Source organism: Cavia porcellus, unplaced genomic scaffold (genome assembly GCF_034190915.1).
Source record: "Cavia porcellus strain 051 isolate PalLab524CR breed Dunkin Hartley unplaced genomic scaffold, mCavPor4.1 scaffold_20, whole genome shotgun sequence".
NCBI classification, from domain to species: Eukaryota; Metazoa; Chordata; class Mammalia; order Rodentia; family Caviidae; genus Cavia; species Cavia porcellus.
This window is the reverse complement of record NW_026947503.1, coordinates 24,612,895-24,626,624: the sequence shown is the minus strand read 5'-3', so window position 1 is coordinate 24,626,624 and position 13,730 is coordinate 24,612,895. Positions and strand designations below refer to the sequence as shown.

Below are 13,730 nucleotides of genomic sequence, written 5' to 3'. Positions count from 1 at the left end.
TGCCTGTAAAAGGAATGCCATGGGTCATAAGAGTTACTTAGCTAAGTAAACACACAGGCACGATTGGGAGAGAATTATAAAGTCTTCTCTAAGTAACCGAATCAGAACTAACAATATTCAGTCGTCAGAACATCAGATGAGGCTGTGAACTATCACCTTTGATGCATCCAAGTATTTTAAAGACTAGTTGTTGAGGACAGTGTTTGACAATGAAGTTTTGCTTTCTGGCTTATAGGACCAAAGTGCAATAAGGCAGTAAGAGTACTTGCAGACTGAGGAAGAAAACTCAGCGATTGTAGGAGGGGGATACTTAACAAGACAAGGCATGGATGGGGTGGATGTTTAAAAAAAGATCGTTCTCACTGCCAAATTTATGGCTCAAATCTGACTAGTGTTAGTAGGATTTGCAAGCTGTTATTTGCCTGGGGTTTGGCAGTTTGGTATGCACTAGTGGTCTTAATCCAGTATCTGGACCAGAAAGCAAATATTTGCATCCTTGGAATCTCTGTTGCAATTGAAAAATTCCCGAGGTAATAGTGAATGCCAGATGGGAATGTGGCATGAACTGCCCGGGTAGCATGTAAGTCCTTAGCTGGTGTTGTATCGCTCTGTGCTTTTTTCCTTCACTCTTCAACACTTAAGTGCCTACTGTAAGCCGGGCATAGTGGTGCACGCCTGCAATTCTGGTCCTTGGGGCGCTGAGGCAGGAGCATCATCATAAATTTGAGGCCAGCCTAAACTACACAGCAAGACTCTGCCTCAAAAAGCAGAAACAAAAAACTCAAAACACTACAAAAACACAACCGGTGTGGTGGCCTGGCACACACTGTAATCTCAGCACTCAGGAATGCTGAGGAAGGAAGATAGGCATGAGTGTAGCCTCGGCTACACAGTGTGTTCAAGACCAGCCTGGACTACACAGCAAGACTCTATCTCAAAAAAAGCAGCAAACAAACTAAAAAGAATGCAAGAGTGCCTACTCTCTGCCAAGGCCTGGACAGTAGATATGGTGTTTCAGAGTAATGAATCCAATGAATCCAATCCTCTGTCCTCATGAGGTTTGCATTGAAGTGAGAAAGAAAGGAATTTAATATGCAGATCAGCAGGTTGCCAGATTTATCAAGTAAAAAGCAAGAAAACCAGTTGAATTTATTTTGGTTTTTTGGTCTTTTTTTTAATCAGTACCAGGGATCAAACTCACGACTGCGTGCTTACAAGGCAGGCACTTATGCCGCTGAGCTAATCCCCCAGCCCGGTCTTTTTTTTTTTTCTTTTTGGTACCTGGAATTGAACTTAGGGCCTTGCGCTTACCAGGCAGGTGCAGCCTTGCTGATCTACATCCCCAGCCCAACCAGCTGAATTTATTTATTTATTTATTTAGTCTTTTTGAGACAAGGTCTTTCTAGGCAATTCAAGCAGGCCTTGAGCTCACTTTGTAGCCCAGGCTGGTCTCTAACTTGGAATGATCCTCCTACCTCAGCCTCCCAAGGGGTGGGATTACAGGCATGAACCACTATGCCCGGCTAACCAGTTGAATTTAAGCGAAGATTTTTGTGTGTGTGTATTTCCAAAACATATATATGTTTTTTTCTTTTCTTTTTGTTTTGTTTTGGATTTGTGGTGCCAGTCGTCAAACCCAGTGCCTTACACAGGTGCTCTAACCCCTGGCTCCAGTGCTTGTGCAACCTTAAATACAACGTGAGACGGCTCCAGTGCCATGGGATAAATGAAGCCGAAGAAAAGGCAAGCTAGGGACTCAGGGATGTGATTTCAGCTGAGGTGGTCACAGAAACTCCTCTGACAGGGACCAGGGTTTAGCTCAGCAGCCTAAGTTCCTGCTTGACAAGTGCAAGGTCATGAGTATCCAGGTACCAATCCAGGTACAAAAAAACAAGAAACTCCTCTGACAAGTCATGATAAAGCAGAGATTGAATGAAATAAGGAAGGGAGACAGGCTGGTCTCTGTGGAAATAACATCCCTTTTATTCTGTTGCTATCATCAAACATTGACACTGAATAATTTATAAAGAAGTTTTACTAAGGTCATGGGTCTGTAGGCTAGAAATCCAAGATCAGGCAGCCATACCTGACCAGGACCTTTGCAAGTACATGCGAGCAGGCGAGACAGCCAGGGAGACTGACCTCACGTTTACAATAACAAGCCCCCACAGCAACTAACCCCCTCTCATAATCTCTACCTCCCAGCTCACTGCACTGGGGATTAATGTTCCCGCACACTGACTTTGGGGGAATGGGTTCGAGCCATCCCAAACAGCGAGGACAGCCTTATAGAGGCCCCGAGGTCCAACTTCAGCGTCACAAACTAGGCTCTGCATCCAGGAAACATGGAGTGCCTAAAGTGAGCTGGTCTAATTCCGAGTCCATCCACAGTTTCTATTAGTGATTCAGATTATTTGCTAATTACATGAAGAGCTTCTCTAACCCTAAATGATTTAGGATTTTTTAAAAAAGGATCAAGAATGAGAAGGAAGCAGGCGCCATGGCACAAGAATGACGTTCAGTCTTACTCTACGCTGGGGGCTGAAGAGGGCTCCTTTGGGATTTTGTGCTGGTATATTGCTCTATGCTAGAGCACACATTTGGGTCTAAGGCAGGTGAGCCCATCAGATGGAGGGGCTCCTTTAAATCCCACGAGAGGCTGAAGAGATTGAAATGAGCCAGGTGCTCCTGTGGTAGCTTACTTGCACAATTGCTTCGTAACAGTAGGATGCATTGTCACAGTCACCCTAACTTCCTCCAAGATACCCTGGCTACACAGAGAATGCTTTTCTAAAGTACCTAGAAAGTACTAGTTCTAAGTCAAGAGGAAGCCTTCTGTGGTTTCATTATTTATGAAACTTTTTCCTATTTCTTTTCCCAGATCTGCCCTGTGTCCCTTGGACCCATCATGACTTTGTAGAAGGAAGCCTAGGTGGTCTCGTTCCTATGACTGCAAGATTTCTTCTGAGTTTGATGGCAATATTGAATTTGCTAATTTTTTTTTCTTTTTTTTTTTTTTGTCTTTTTCCTTTTTATCGGTACCGGGGATCGAACTCACAACTGCCTGCTTGCAAGGCAGGCGCTTATGCCGCTGAGCTAAATCTCCAGCCCCTGAATTTGCTAAGTTTAAAGTGAGCAGATTGCCAGGGATTTATCAGAGCAGCATAAGTGCCTGTCTGGCAAGCACAAGATCATGAGTTCGATCCCTGATACAAAAAAGATAAAAGTGTGCAGATTCTTATTGAGGTTGTTTTCTTATTTATTTGAATGCTTTATTATTTAGCAGATGACAGGAGGGAAGATTTTGAGATACTTCTGAGCAGGGTCTCACTTCCTTTTCTGTCTCTTAACCTCCCCTTGATGTAAATGAATCAAGGGTGGGTGTGATAGGAGATAAGGCCTCCAAGGGTAAAACCACAAAGACCCAGAACTTTTGAGAACCCAGCTGATTGGTATTTCAGTGTCTTAACTGCACACATGTGCATACATACACATGTACTCACATACACACTGCACTGAAGCAAGGCCTTGTGCGTGCTATGCAAATGCTCTACTACTGAGCTGTATTTCCAGTCCTTAATTGTATTTTTAATTTTTAAATTAAATTTTTTTTTGTTGTTTTGTTTCTTTTATTTTCTTTACTTTGAGGCAGATTGTCATTATGTAGTCCAGGCTGTCTTGAACTCACTATGACCAGACTGGCCTCAAAGTCATGGTGATCCTCCCGTCTCAACCCCCTGAGTGCTGGGATTACAGGTGTGCGCCATCACACCTGGTACACTTGGCTGTTTTTACTGATTCTGGACTATTGTATCTCTAGCCAAATCCCTGCATTGAAGGTCCCAGTTTGAATGAATTTTTTGATTCTTAACAAATTCTGACCTCCACCACCCTCCTCTAGATACTTGACAACTCATGATGATCTGGAGTTAAGAAAATCAGACTTAGAAACACAGTTTTAGCTTAAGATGCTAACGCACACCTGAGTGTAGTCCTTGCACTCAGAGGCTGAAGCAGAAGAGTCACTGTGAGTTTGAGGCTAGCATAGGTCAAATAGTTCAAGGTCAGCCTGAGCTACATAGTGAGACCCTGCCTCAGAGAAAAGAAAACCAAAGAAAATCAAAGAAAAGAAAGAGGGGAAAGGAAAAATTTTAGATACATAGATAGAAAGAATTGGGGATTATTTGAATAAACTTAAGAGCCTTGGGAGTAAATGTGTGTCTTTAAGAAGTACAAATTTAGAAATGAAAGAGGCCAAAAATAGAACTATGAGAAACATCCCTGTTTCTGAGAGGAATGCTGAAAGGCCAGCCAAAAAGGAAGCCTGAGAAGATACGGCTTTATGCAGAGAGAGGAGGATGTCATGGAAACTAAGGAAAGGAAATCTCAGAAGGGGTGAGTGGGAAGAGCTCCATGCAGAATTCTCAAGCGAGTGGAGAGTCATGCAATTTCATTGAGGGAGTTGGCTGCAGAGGGGCCAGAGAGTTTATGTCATGCCCCACGGGACAGGAGCTGAATAGATGCAGTAAAAAAAAAATCACATGTGGACAGATCCTGCAAGGGTTTTTTGATGTTGGCTTTGTTAGCTCATTGGTCTGTGTGACCAGGACACAGGATGCCCAGTGCTTGCAGTAGTAGCATAGTTTGTGCTCTGTTTTATATGACATGGTCAAATGGATTTAGCACCCACAATCTGGGATGGACACATTAGAAGAGAGGAGACAGAAGAGACTCTGCCTGAAAGGGAAGATCTGGGAGCTCTGCACAGGGTAAAATCTATAGTCTTTGTAGACCTGGTCAGAGACTGAGAAGGGCACTCATGAAGGACATGGTGACAGTTTGCTACTTGGACTGTTCACATGGCCTTTTCAAACATAGCATGAGCATGACGTATTTTCTTACTATTTATCAGATACTTGGACTGAGTTTACTCAGGGTTACACATTTTATTTCCCTAAATTTAGACTGCTGGAGAAGTGAAACTATACAGAGCACAGGTTTTCGATGGGTACAGCAAAGCAGAGTTTGTTTGTCTATTCAGGCAATTTTTCTAACCCAACGACCTTTATATTCTTATTGCGGATCACACCTTTATTTCTTTTTCTTTTTCTTTTTTTTTTTTGAGACGGGGTCTCACTATGCAGTTCAGGCTGGCCTTGAGTTCACGTTGCAGCCCAGGCTGGTCTCGAACTCGCAAGATCCTCAGGTGTGAGCCACCACGCCCCCTGGCGTGGATCACACCTTTAATTCAACAGCAACAACAAGAACAACAACAAAAAGAGAGATAAAGAATCTCAATTATTCACTTGTCAACTCACTTTCAGTTTACAAAAATTATTTGTAAATTAAATAAAGGTAATACTATTCTAAAATTGTATCCACCTTAAGAAATGTACACAAAAGTAAATGGTAAGACTGGGAATGTAAATTCAGTGGTACAGTGTTCTTTCCACGTGCCAGGCCCTAGATTTGATCACCAGAACCACAGTAAGGAAGTAAATAAATCAATACATAAATAAGGAAGGAGTTATAATGGGCTAAGCAATGGCATGCTAATTTAATTAAAATGTTACTTATCAGTACAAACTCTTTTGCTCTCATAAAGTTCTTAATATTTTGGGCTAAGAAGATTGAACACATTGCTTTAAAAAAAATCTTGGTAAAACCTATGATGATGAAGTAATTTGAACATGTTGTTCTTGGACTCATTATGTACCCCAGGCTGGCCTTGAACTTGCAATGATCCTCCTGCCTCAGCTTCCTGCGTGCTGGGGTTATAGACATGTTCCACCATGCCTGGCATGAATTTCTTTCTAAAAGCAAGTTCTTTCTGATTGTTAAGAGATTATCTTTACCTCAAAGGGACAAAGTCAACATTTTTGGTCTCCAAAACATTTGTCAGATAGCATCTTATGGAACGCATTTACCAAAGGAAGTACAGCAAATTTGAAACCACTCTTTTTAAAAAGGACACTGAATAATGTTGCTGTCAGAACACAGCAGCAAATCACTGTGTGATTTCCAGTCTTTCCTAAAGGGACTGTTACAAAATATTCCTCACCTCCCTGCTTTTTAAATAAAATTCACCTCATTGATGATATTTTGTAGCAATTGGTGAACTTCTGGCTTCAGTTTCTGTGCTGGGATAATTTGTTTGTGAATGAGTTAGTGTTAAATTTTGTGTGTAACGCAGCTTCTGTAATTTAATCCCAGAATTTTTTGCCCCTGGAGTACTGAGGATTGAATCTGGGGAATGATGAGCTACATCCTTAACCCTTTTTTTAATTCTTTTTTTTTATTTTGAGAGAAGATCTTGTTTGATTGCTTCAGTGAGCCTTGATTTTGCAGTCCTCCTGCCTCAGCCTCCTAATTGCTGGGACTACAGGCATGTGCCATGATGCCCAGCTAATACCAGAATTTTAATTTCCGTATAAAAATTGCTTCATTAGTGGTTGTTTTATTCTGTTTATTTCCTTTTTGGTGCTAAGGGTTGTATCTAGGACCTCAGGCATACTAAGCATTTACTCTATCACTGAGTTCCATCCTTAGTCTAAGGTTCTCTTTATTGTTTTTTATTGTTATACAATTTTAAAAGGTCATTTGATTAAAGAAATACTTTTTTTTTTTTTTTAACCGGTACCAGGGATCAAATTTATGACCACTCACTTGCAAAGCAGGCGCTTAGGCCCCTGAGCTAACCCACCCAGCCCCTATTAAAGAAATATTTTATTGTTTAAAATATACCTCTCTTAGCTTCTCTGCTAAGCTTTTTATTTAGTAGTTCGCAAAAACATAAGCGTTTCCAGGTATACTATCATTGAAACAGGATCAAGAAGACACCCTAAGTAGTAGCATGTTTGAAATAGCCGTAATTTCTTGCAACAGTTGAGCTAACTTCCCACACTGTGCAATTTATTCCAATATGTGTGTAATTTATTCCAATACATGTTTCTTTGCATCTAAGGCAATGTTTTCTTTTCTTTTTTTTCTCCTGGTTTTTTTTTTAATCGGTACTGGGGATCGAACTCACAATTGCCTGCTTGCAAGGCAGGCGCTTATGCCGCTGAGCTAAATCCCCAGGCCCAAAGGCAATGTTTTCCAAGTGTCTTCGAACTATTCCTGACACATTAATGTATAATACTTTGCAGCCATGTTTTCTGGTTAAAATTTGTTTTTATTTATGTGTATAAATACATTATTATCATTTGTCTTTTTGAGACAGGGTCTCACTATGTAGTTAAGGCTGGCCATGGGCTCACTTTGTAGCCCAGGCTGGTCTCATACTTGCAAATGATTCTCCTGCCTCAGCCTCCCAAATGCTGGGATTACAGCAGTGTGCCACCATACTTGGCTTTTTATCACTATTATTTTAAAAACTTTCCCAAAGGGGTCAGGAATTTAGCTCAGCGGCATAAGCACCTGCCTGGCAAGCCCAAGGTCATGAATTCAATCCCCAGTACCAAACAACAGCAACACAAAAAACCTTTCCCAGAAATACTTGTAATCTCAGCACTTGGGAGGCTGAGGCAGGAGGATCCTAAATTTGAGGCCAGTCTGGCTACATAAAAAGCTCAAGGCCAATTTGTGCTACATGGCACACACTGTGTCTCAAAAACAAAACAAAACAGCAAAGCAAAACAAAATAAAACAAACCAGAACAACAACAAACCAACCTTTTCCAGAAACAACCAATGTTTCCCCTATATGTGGCTTTTGCTCTTCTTCTTTTTTTAAATTTTATTTTAAAGAGAATAAAATCAAACAAAAACAGGAAAAAGCCAATCAAAACAAAACAGTGATAACAAGACTTCAAAACAGGAAAATAAACCGGGCGTGCCTGTAATCCCAGCACTGGGGGGTGGAGGGGAACCTGAGGTGGGAGGATCCTTGTGAGTTCGAGACCAGCCTGGTGAGCTCAAGGCAGCTTGAACTACATAGCGAGACCCCATCTCAAAAAAGGATAAAAAAAAAAAAAAGGTGGGGAAAAAAAAAACCCCAGGATAATAGGAAACCAACAATGGCTACCATAATGCTTCTTGTTATCTTCGAAATTGCTGTCCATACCATCAGACATAACAAAATCAAACAAAACAGAACAGAATAAAACCAATCAAAACAGAACACTGAACAAAACAAAACAGTGAGAACAATGTTGGATTTCAAAAACAAGACAGAAGGAAATCCCCCATGGTTGCTATATTGTATATTGTTATCTGCTAAATAGATACTCAGACCACTGGCTTTAGGCCTGCAGAGTCAATCAAACAACACAGTCATTAAATTGTTTTTGTACCTTAGTTGTTATCAACTCAGCCTATGCTCCTCTGAATCAGCTTTGCCTGGGGTGGGGTGAGGTGTTTCTTGTCTCCCAGCCCTGGGCTGGCTGGCTTACAGGAAGGGTGAATTGGCTTCTTGTTTCTCTTCCTGGCCCTGCATGGTTGGTTCCTGCTGGCTCATGGGAAGGGTGAACTGGCCTGTTCTTTTGGTATTAAATAAGAAACCCTAGTTGGGCATGGCAGCGTACACTTGTAATCTGGGAGGCAGAGGCAGAAGGATTGCAAATTCAAACACAGTTTGGGCAATTTAATGACTTAGTGACCTGTCTCAAAATGGAAAATAAAACCAAGGCTTGAGATGTAGCTCAGTGTGAAAGCCCTAGGTTCAATTCCTGGGTAGTGCATTTAAAAACTAAAAAGGTCCCTAGAGTCTCAGTCAGAAGATGCACTGAAGCTGGCTAGATTAGAGGTGAGGACACAAGGTAGAGACCCATTCCAGACTGAGTTGATGATCTGAGGTTGAATCTGGTGATGAACATGGACGGGAGGGCTTGGGATCAACAATATCAATTGCTGGCAGCAGAATGAGCCTCATGTATAGTGTTAGACTCAAAGAGAAGGAATAGGTGAAGTTTGCTTTTCTCTTCCTTTCCTCTCCCTCATTCTCTTCCTTCCTTGTCTCGTGTACTGGGGATTGAACTCAAGGACCTTCACACTGACCTATATTCTCAGCTCCTGCCCCTCTCTTGAAACAGGTCTTACTATGGAGTTTAGGCTGGCCTAAGCCTGCTATGTAGCCCAGGCTTGTCTGGAACTTCTGCCTAAGCCTCTTGGGTGCTGGGACTACAGGAGTGTGCCTTTGTCCTACTCTATTTATTTATTCATTTATTATTGAGGCAGGCTTTCCCTTAACTGAGTAGATGAATCTCCCAGGCTGGGCTTGAATTTGTAGTCCTTCTGCCTCAGCCTCTTTGAACACTAGATTTGAGCCGTGCAGCACCACATCTGGCTTGTAAGTGCCACTTTTGGAGAAAGCAGTCACAGAGGAAAACGGATCCTGCTGTTTGAGTGCGTTGGCCTGAGTTATGTAGAATGGATTAGGTCAGGTCTGTGAGGGGGTGAGGTTGGAAAGAAGCTGACCCATGCTGCCCCAGTAACCGGGGCCTGCGCTAGGTGAGACAGCAACTCTGGCGCTGGGCTGGGCATTCAGAGTTGCCCTTGATGGTGCAGGAGGACCAGACAGATGTTGGCTGGCCCATGGGAAGAGGCGAATCTTTGAGAAAGAGTTCCCGAGAGCTGTCAGAGACAGCGGCCCTGGGAAGTATGCAGCAGGGGACTCAGATGTGAACGGCTAGCAGCTAATATTCTCAGCAGCTCTAGGAATAGAAGTGAACACCCTCAAGAGACAACCGAGGCAAACCACTTTGTTATCTACATTATCCATTGTCCTGGTGAAAGAGTGTGTGTTTAATTTGGGGATTATTTACTCCCCGGTGCCTGTGGGGTTCAGTGGCTTGTGTCCGCAATGGTGATGTCTGAGGACAAAAAGGGTTAAGATGAAGACCATGTGCCCCAGGCAGAGTCTACACTGCAGGAGACCCACAGATCTCTTCTCCAGAGGATCCGAGTCCCAAGGCCTGTGTGCTCCCTTTTCTTTCTGGAAAGCCCTCCAGGATTAAGCCGACTGGCTTTTCCTTTTCTCAAATGCCTCCTGGATTCCTGTTCTTTTTTCCTTTCCCCTTGGATGTAGAGAGTGAGGAAACAAACCCAAACAAGAATGCTTTTGAAAAGAAGCCCAAGTGCCATGTGAACGTTAACAGGGCTAGGAAATCTTAGAAAGTTCTTAACAGACTCTTTTGGGCCACGGTTTTGGAAGAGGCTTCTTTGCCCCTATTGCAAACCCTGTAATTGGGGCTCTCCTTCCATTCCTGAAGGTACTGCTGTAAAACTAGCCATTTTAATTTGTCCCTACCCTTTTCTTTCTTTGGACAAGACCAGCTTTCCAAGCTTTAGCACTTAGGTCTAAAGAGACAGCAGGAGGTAAGAGTTAATGGATCTAGCCAGTAGCCAGGACCTAGGAAGTCGTTCAAATATCTCGGGGCCTCCTGAATAATGTCTGACTCTGAGCCCAACCCCCACTTCTTCAGGTCTCTCAGTGAAAGGCTCTTGCAGGGGTTTCCAAATTGAGATTGAGAAAAGGGAGGTGGCTTTGCTATAGAAAGTCTACTTATGAAATTGCTAACAAAGGATAAGGCAAATTCCTTTCTTCAGTCTATTTCTGTCACGGATAATAATTTAAACCTGGCTGTGATTTATTCTAAGGATATGTTTTTGGAAAAAACAAAGATCAATAGCTAGATGTTCCTAAAAGAAATGATAGAATTCTGTTTTCCTTTTCCTTCCTTGGTCACTCTGCTGCAAATCTTTAAATTATTACTCTAGGCTCAAACATTGTAACAATTTATTTAAAGCCAAGCTAACAAATTTAACACCATAAATTCTCTGTAAACACCTAGGTCTATCATGGTTTGAGCTCAAAAATGTGCTGCTGAAGCCTGGTTTAGAAGTAGTTTGCAAGGCCTTTGATGATGAGATAAAGAAAAGGCTTTCTTTCTCTCCTGGAACACACCTTTTGTGTGCTCTGCCTAACAAAAGAATCTCACAACTTCATGGTGGAATTTGGAGGGAAAGCATGATAGCTACATGCTTCTGCAGAGCCTGCTTCCAACCACAAAAGATTAAAAAACAAAATAAAACAAAAAAGCTAGGGCTTTGCAGTACACTGATTGGAGGAAAAAGTAAGACACCGAGAGCAATAAAAATAGCAGTAACAATATCCCAATGGATTTGGAATTCCTTTAGTTTCTTTTTGGCTTGAGAATCAGATGATTTCTTTGTTCTGCCCTTCCTTATCTACTGTACTCAGATAATAGCTTTATTTCAGTCTTATAGTCAAATTACTATTTTATTATGCTCAAAGCAGAACAGTGCAAAAGGTAGCTTTTACATATGTAGAGTAATAGAATGAACCTTTTGGTATCCATTTTTTGGAAGAAGGTAGTATCTTTTTTTAAAAAAACTTAGAAATAAAAGCTTTTTCAGCTGTGAAATTCAATGATTTTGCAAAATGGACTAAGGTTAGGTGCTCTGCTTTTAATTATTGGTCTATCTGGCAAAGGAATTTCTCTGAACACCTTCTTGTAAAAATAGAACTGAGATCATTTGCTAGAAATTATTATTTTTTACTTTTTGGTAGCTAACAGTATTTGAAGGCAGATGCAATATTATCTGTGGCCATTTGTGCAAATGATGAATTGTGCTTTTAAACCAAATTTAGCCAAGGGTTGACCAAAGTATTGAGTTTGTGTAGAAACTGGCTCAAAAAGCATTATGAAACCACATGAGGCAGTTGTGCAGCTAAAGACTTCTATGATAAATACTTCAGATTTTGATTTTGGAAGTACAACTCTTGTAACCATTCAAATGCTGCAGTGCGATTTCAGCTCTAAGAGAAGGTGATGGGGGAGGGGCAAGAGAGCATGTTAAGTAAACAAAGACTCCAAATCTATGAAACCTAGAATTTGCTATGGTATGTATACTGTGAAACGCCATAGATTATCATATTCATAGTGTATCAAGATCTCAGATTATCAGGGCATTGTACACTCTTCAATGCACACAAGTTTCTTTTTTTTTAACATGCACAATAAAGGCCTACCTTTGGGTGAATTAAAAAGGCTTCCTTTCAAATGAAACCAAGGCCAGGTAAAGTTGAAACTCAACACACAGAGTGCTGGCATTGTTTTCAGGCTAAAAGAAGATGAGAGTTTCAATTTCATCATCTTGTAACACTGATAAATGTGCTGCTGTGGCCAGCAAAATTTGCAGAGTACATAGATCTTTCTAAACGTGGGTAAATATGCAGATGGGCACTCCCATTTATGTGCAACTTCGATGTGCTGTTTGAAATTACAGACTTCCATGTGATAATAATTGCAATCATTTGTATGAAAAGTGTTAACAGTCCCCTCCAAAAAAAAAAACCTTACTTGATATCTGCATCATATGATGCACCTCTAACAGAAAACAATGGCCTCCTCAATGGAAGCTAATGCAAGAAACAGGACTACTGAGATTTTTTTTTTTAAACATTTCTGCAGTTTCCAGACATTAACTAATCAATCTAATTTAAAATAAAGCACCTAGGAATGCTTCCTCCGCTGGGTCTTCAGTGCTACTCCCCTGGTATTAGTGTCTTCAGGGTAGGATTAAACAAGAGTGTGCCTTTTTAAGAGGTAATGGTGACATTTTTTCACATCTTCCCATTTTGTCCTATTTCCAGTGTCAGCACAATTAGCTTAACATGGAGGCTTCTCTGTCGTTTTAACCTTCCAATGGCGTGCATGCCTGGGAATATAGGAAGACGGACATGGGCTGAAAAACAGCCTAGTTCATCTGGAATGGAAATACATTGTCTCACTCTAGGATGGGTTATGATCCCCCCCCTTCATGGCCTTTGGCGGGTTTATATATGTATCTTTTTGTGTTCTGTAAGCTATGACCACCTGCTGTATGTACAATATGTGCTTGTTACATTTACACACCATCTCCTTTCTACAATTTAAAGACCCAGCTATTACATCTTGTTTACTCAATATCATTCCAGCTAAAGAAAAAACCCTACATGAACAGAACATGCCATGTTTCAATCTGGCCCCACTGGCTTTTTCTCTGAACGCAAAACGTGTGTCTTTTACACCAGGGCTTTCTCCCCACCCCAGGGGGTGTCTTCCATTCTTTTGTGGCTCAGTTTAAGGCGAAAAGGGCTCCAAACCACTAACTAACCAGAGGAGAGCCCCTTCTTCCACCTCCAGGGAGAATTTCAGATTTAATTCCTCTGAAGATAGCGTGCTCTCTTCTTACTTATTGCCACCATTACGAGGAGAACAGAACACCACCTTGGCTTCAAGATCCTGCCTGGGTAGAGGCTCACGGTCTTTCTCAACCATCTTTGGCGAGGCCTTGCTTCCTTCCACTCGAGTAAGTTGCGGCTTGGGGCCATGGCAAGGACTGGGTGAGAGTCTGAAATGTCGTTTAAAAAAAAAGCAGCCCTCCCTTCGTCCCCTCACCACCACCACCACCCCCGGCTCCGCGATTCCGGGCGAAGCTGCAGCCGGCGGCCCCGAAAGGGCGAGACTTGGCAGGTCTGCGGGGCGCCTCTCCGCCGCCGCGGGGCTCGGGCGGCAGCGGCCGCGGGGCTTCGCGCTCCGCACCGCCGCGTTCCCCGGGTCTCCCTTCCCCCGCGCCGCCCCCTCCCCTCGCCGCGCTCCCTTTTGTTCGCCCTCCGCCGCCGCCGCCGCCGCCCGGGCCCGCACCCCAGCCTAGGCCCCGGCCCGGCGGGCCGGCCGCTGACGCCGCCGCGCGGCCTAGAGCGCGGGCCCGGGAGGCGCAGGG

At 42.6% G+C, this 13,730-nt stretch overlaps 1 protein-coding gene and 1 long non-coding RNA gene across 5 annotated transcripts in view; one reads left to right on the top strand and one right to left on the bottom strand.

The window, feature by feature from the left end:
* Positions 1-5,064: 5,064 nt before the first annotated feature.
* LOC106028571 (uncharacterized) lies at positions 5,065-13,312 on the bottom strand. Its single transcript, XR_001202200.2, has 4 exons — positions 13,122-13,312; positions 12,479-12,683; positions 11,995-12,086; positions 5,065-5,241 (listed from the first exon to the last, which is right to left on the bottom strand). It is a non-coding gene; the product is annotated as an uncharacterized LOC106028571 (long non-coding RNA).
* Positions 13,131-13,730, top strand: part of Znf532 (zinc finger protein 532) — a 105,562-nt gene continuing 104,962 nt past the window's right edge. For 3 of the 4 annotated variants that reach the window (XM_023566843.2, XM_063231553.1, XM_063231545.1), the window contains exon 1: positions 13,181-13,316. The gene's annotated coding sequence lies outside the window, so the exon portion shown is untranslated. Of the gene's footprint in view, positions 13,317-13,730 lie in introns of all 4 variants that reach the window. The other variant, XM_013157153.2, reaches the window with a different exon arrangement.